Source organism: Pan troglodytes, chromosome 23 (assembly GCF_028858775.2).
Source record: "Pan troglodytes isolate AG18354 chromosome 23, NHGRI_mPanTro3-v2.0_pri, whole genome shotgun sequence".
In the NCBI taxonomy this organism is placed as follows: Eukaryota; Metazoa; Chordata; class Mammalia; order Primates; family Hominidae; genus Pan; species Pan troglodytes.
In genome coordinates this window covers 8890229-8896163 of record NC_086016.1, presented here as the reverse complement: position 1 = coordinate 8896163, position 5935 = coordinate 8890229, and the positions used below count along the sequence as shown (strand labels likewise).

The window sequence follows — 5935 nt, the reverse complement described above, 5'->3', positions numbered from 1 at the left end:
GTCCACTCTCTGCCTACACGGGGCATTGTGAAATATCTCTGCACTGATCACCCAGGTGATTCAACTCTTGTTTAGGATCTGCCTAAAGGGGGTATTGTGAAATATCTCTGCACTGATCAACTAGGTGATGTAACTATTGTGTAGGCTCTACCTACAGGGGCGATTTCACATATCTCTGAACTGATGACAAAGGTGATGTAACTCTTGCCTAGACTTTGCCTACAGGGGACATTGTGACATATCTCTGCACTGATCACCCTGGTGATGCAACTCTTCTCTATGCTCTGCCTACAGGGGACTTTGTGACATATCTCTGCACTGATCACCCAGGTGATGTAACACTTTTCTAGTCTCTGCCTACAGAGGGCGTTGTGACATCACTGTGCATGTATCACAAAGGTTACGTAACTCTTTTCTAGGCGCTGGCTATGGGGGCATTGTGACTTATCTCTGCACTGATCACCCAGGAGATGTGACTCTTGTCTAAGCTCTGCCTAGAGGGACATTGGGACATATGTCTGCACTGGTCGCTGAGGTGATGTAAAACTTTTCTTGGCTTTGCCTACAGTGGGATTTATGATATATCTCTTCACTGATCACCCAAGTGATGTAACTCTGTCTAGGATCTGCTTACAGGGTGTATTGTGTGATATATCTACACTGATCACACAGGTGATGTAACTCTTGTCTAGGCTCTGCCTACAGGGGCATTTTCACATATCACTGCACTGATCACCGAGATGATGTAACTCTTGTATAGGCTTCGCTGACAGGGGGCATTGAGACATATCTCTGCACTGATCACCGAGGTGATGCAACTCTTGTCTGGGGTCTGCTTACAGGGGGCATTGTGACATATCTCTGCCCTGATCACCCAGGTGATGTAACTCTTGTCTAGGCTCTGCCTATCGGAGACATTGTGACATATTTCCGCACTGATCACCCAGGTGATGTCACTTTTGTCAATGATATGGCTACAGGGACATTGTGAAATGTCACTGCACTGATCACACAGTGATGTAACTCTTGTCTAGGCTGTGGCTACAGGGGCTTGGGACACATCTCTGCACTGATAATCCAGGTGATGTAACCCTTGTCTAGGCTCTGCCAAAAGGGGGCATTGTGACATAACTCTGCACTGATCACCCAGGTGAAGGGACACTTGTTTTCGCTCTGCCTGCAGGGGCATTGTGACATAACTCTGCAGTGATCACGCAGGTGATGTAACTCTTGTCTATATCTGCCTTCTAGTGGCATTGTGGCATATTTCTGCACTGATCACCCAGGTGATGGACACTTGTCTTGGATCTTACTGTGGGGGAATAGTGACATATCTCTGCACTGATCACTCATGTGATGTAACGCTAGTATAAGCTGCGCCTAAAGGGGAATTGTGACAGATATCTCCACTGATCACCCAGGTAATGTAAAAATTTTCTGGGATTTGTCTATAGGGTGCTTTTTGACATATCTTTGCACTGATCACCCAGGAGATGTAACTCTTGTTTAGGCTCTGCCTACAGGGGCTTTGTGACATAATTCTGCACTGATCACCCAGGTGATGTAACTCTTGTTTAGGCTCTGCCTACAGGGGTTTTGTGAAATATCTCTGCACTGATCAACCAGTTGATGTAACTCTTTTCCAGGCTCTACCTACAGTTTGTATTGTGACGTATCTCTGCACTGATCACCCAGGTGATGTAACAATTACCTAGGCTCTGCCTACAGGGGGCTTTTGACATAGCTCTGCACAGATCAACTAGGTTATGTAACTCTTGACCACTCTCTGCCTACAGGGGACATTGTGAAATATCTCTGCACTGATCTCCCAGATGTTGGGACTCTTCTCTATACTCTGCCTAGAGGGAGATTTGTGACATATCTCTGCACTGATCACCCTGGTGATGGAAGTCCTGTCTAGGCTCTTTCTATGGGGGCATTGTGTCAAATATCTGCACTGATCACTCAGGTGATGTAACTCTTGTCTAGGCTCTGTCTACAGGGATTTGCGTGACATATCACTGCACTGATGACCTAGGTGATGTAAGCATTGTATGGGCTTTGCCTACAGAAGGCTTTGTGACATATCTATTCACTGATCTCTGAGGTGATGCAACTCTTGTCTAGGCACTGCCTACAGGAGACATTGGTACATATCTCTTCACTGATCACCCAGGTGATGGACTCTTGTCTCAGATCTGCCTACATGGAGATTATGCCACATATCTGAACTGATCAACCAAGTGATGAAACTCTTGTCTAGGCTCTGCCTGCAGGGGCTTTGTGACACATCTCTGCACTGAACACCGTTGGGAGGGAACTCTTGTCTACGCTCTGCCCACAGGAGGCTTTATGACATACCTGCACTGATAACCTAGGTGATGTAACACTTGTCTTGGCTCTGCCTACACGGGAATTCTCACATATCTCTGCACTGATCACCCGGGTGATGTAACTACTGTCTTTGTTCAGCCTACAGGAGGGTTTTGACATATCTCTGCACTGATCCCCGGGTGATGTAATCCTTTTCTAAGCTCTGCCTACAGGGGCATTGTGACAGATCTCTCCACTGCTCACCCAGATGATGTAACAATTGTCTGGGCTTTGCCTACAGGGGGCTTTGGGATATACATTTCCACTGATCAAACAGGTGATGTAACCCTTGTCAATGTTCTGCTTACAGGGGCTTTGGGACATATCTCTGCACTGATCACCCCAGGGAGGAAACACTTGTCTACAGTCTGCCTACAGGAGGCTTTATGACTTACCCCTGCACTGATCACTAGGTGATGTAATACTTGTCTAGCCTCTGTCTACACGGGAATTTTCACATATCTCTACACTGATCACCTAAGTGATGTAACCCTTGTCTAGGTTCAGCCTACTGGGGATTTCTGACATACCTATGCACTGATCACTGAGGTGATGTAAATCATTTGCAGGCTTTTTGTACAGGGGACCTTGTGATATATCTCTGCACTGATCACCCAAATGTTGCAAATCTTCTCTAGGCTCTGCAGGGAGAGGGCATTGTGACGTAATTCTGAACTGATCATCCAGGAGATTTAAGTATTCTCCAGGCTTTGACTAAAGAGCGTCGGAAGGTGTTGGGAGAGCCTCTGCCGGAATTTCACGGACAGACAAGGGCAAAGATGGGACAGCGGGCTCCCTTGCACGTCATCCAGTGTGCACAATGAGCGCAGGTCTAGCCAGGAGGCCGGCAAAGAGAGCTAGAGGTCTGCGTTCCGCCGCCAGGCGCTGCATGGTGGAAGCTGGGAGGCTGCTGGGCCACTGGCGGGCCGACGACGGTGACGCAGAGGCGCAGAGGAGGCGAGCTGCAGGAGGGGTGTCAAGCCTGGACGATGCGCGGGCCCAGTGTTTCGCGGGACGGGGGTCTCCACCCAGCCCAGGGAAAGACGCATTTTTCGGGGGTGGGGGGTGGGGGTGGGGATTGAATGGTCAGGCGGGGATGGGTTGGTGGAAAGACATGAGAGCTCTGCCCGGGCTGCTCCCAAAGCCCAGGCGGCTGCCCACAAACCCGCGCGTGTACTGTAGGCGGCCCACCTGCTGGTACCTGGGCTGGCTCTAGGATCCCCGGGATGCCCAGGAAAGAATGGCAGTTCTCTGCTGTGTGGAGTCTCTCACCGGGCCTAGACCTAGAAGGCAGGAATCTGAGGCCTGTCAGCACGGTGGAGGGGGCGGGGGGAAGACACCTCCCTCCATAGCAAGCCAAGTGTTCCCCGCAAAAGAGAGGCCACAGCCCTGCCCCAACTTGACCCCGTCCCAACCCCGAGTCCTAAAGCTCCTCCAGTAGAGCCCGGTAATCTTCCTCGCTGAGGGGTTCTTCCAGCGAGGCGGCCTCTTCCAATGCCTTGATGTCCCCCATGGCCTCCGTTTCTAGGAAATGTTGTGCCTGCTGCAGAAAGTCCTGGCTCGCCAGGAGCTCATCCAGCAGCAGGCCAGAGGGGAGTGCAGACGAGCTCCCCGGCTCCTGGAGCACCTGGGAGAGCGCTTGGATGCCTTGCATCTGCCCCTGCCGAGCGGAGGCGTCCGGGGGCGTGGGTTGGCGAGGTGGAGCTGTCCTGGCTTGGGGTTCCCATGCCGTCCCGGTGACCTGGGGACCCCAGACCCAGCCCCACCACGGACTCCCCTGGGACGCGGGTGGCGCAAGATCACCTTGGCCTTTTGGCCCCGCTTGAATGGGCCCAGGCTGTCCCACCACGTGAGGGCCCAGCAGGCCGTTGCGCTGCGGGTCCCAGTCCGCCCGGTTTTTGCCCGGGTGCGGAGGCCACCGAGGATCCAGAGGGTGGGAGAGCGCCCCTTCCGGGGGAGCAGGGGAGGGTTAGGCAAAATCTCTGCATGCCGGGGCAGGTTGGGATATCCACTCTGCCGGCCCGGCCTGGCTGGGCTGGAGCACGTGGACAGCCCTCCATCCCTGGCTCACGAAAGCCCCCTGTGGGAGAGCCCCAGGTGCGCAGGGCATGTGGGGTGCAGGAAGCACCATTCCCCACGCTCCGGTGTGGGCGAAGGCGACCCAAGAGGGAGCAGGGAGACACCCGCTGGGGGCCGCGTTGCACAGGCTGCCTGCCTGCGTGGGCGCCCTGCCTCCCTGTACCCGGTGCCTGGCCCTTCGATTCTGAAACCAGATCTGAATCCTGGACTCCGGTAGGCCCGTCTCTCTGGCAAGCTCTTCCCTGGCGGCGATGCCTGGAAGGCGATCCTTCTCCAAGGCCTGGAGGAGAAGGGGGGTCTAGGATCTGGTGACGGCGGTCTGCTTTCGCCTGCCTTCTTGCGGACTGCGTCTCCCGGGCCAGGGCCGAGATTCCCCCCGGTGCTGCCTGAGCTGGCGTGACCTCTCATCCTGAAACCAAATCTGGACCCTGGGCTCCGGAATACCGATGACCTGGGCCAGCCCTTCTCTGATGGCGATGCCCGGTTACGGGTTCCGCTCAAAGCATTCTTGCAAGGCCTAGCATTGGCTCTGGGTCCAAACGAGTCTACTTCGCCGTCCCCATCCCTGGGCTTCCGAGGGGAGGGTGCCGTCCGAAGGTGTTGGGAGGGCCATCGTGGGGAGTCCCAGCCGGAATTTCACGGACGGACACGGGCAGAGAGAGGCCGGTGGGCTCCCGTGCACCTCAGCTGGCCTGTCCACTGTGGCAGGTGCATCCAGGAGGCCTGCCTGGACACCCAGCCAGCAGCTCTTATAAAGGCCAGCAGACAGGCAGGCTCCACCCCTTCATGAATGGCGGTGACCCCTGGGACAGCCTGCCACACACCAGAATGGTCCCAGGGCTTCGAGGCCTGCGGCCGGGGGGTGGTGGGGTGAGGGGGAGGGCGAGGGGATGGCGGTGTTCGGGCCGGAGAGACAAAGAGGAAGGGGGCGAGGGGGAAGGGGTGAGGGGTGTGCGTTTCGGGAGCTGGCTCTCTGGACCTCTCTAGGAATCCCGCGGGAACTGGAAGCCACTCTCTGGGCTCCCACGTGTCTTCAGGAGGGAGAAACCGGCCGGGGAGGGTGGAGGGGAGTGTGGAACTGAACCTCCGTGGGAGTCTTGAGTGTTCCAGGCCCTCTCTCCGTGAAGGAGGCAGTGCCTGTGGGTGTCGCCGTTGCCGAGACAGTCTCACACACGCAGGCGTGTGGCTGTCGTTCTTTTCCACGTAGGAGACCAGAGCGAGACCCCAGAGAGAAGAAACATCCCGGGCATGATGGCCTAACGATGGATTCCCGTGTGTGGCAACATGGGGAGTCTGCAGTGTGGGCGGTTTGGAAACTGGCAAGTAGAACAATGGCACCATGCGGGTCTTCCACCCTTCCCTGCATGTTTCCGGGTGCCCGAAGAGCTCCGGGAGAAAACAGTCAGCATGAAACATCTCTGAAGTGATCAACAAAGTGATTCAACTCTTGTCTAGGATGTGCCAGCGGGGGCTTTGTGACATA

General features: G+C 55.0%; 1 pseudogene; it reads right to left on the bottom strand.

Annotated features, from left to right (window-relative positions):
* Positions 1-3796: 3796 nt before the first annotated feature.
* On the bottom strand, positions 3797-5065 carry LOC107972827 (double homeobox protein 4-like protein 4; annotated as a pseudogene).
* Between the last annotated feature and the right edge of the window lie 870 nt (positions 5066-5935).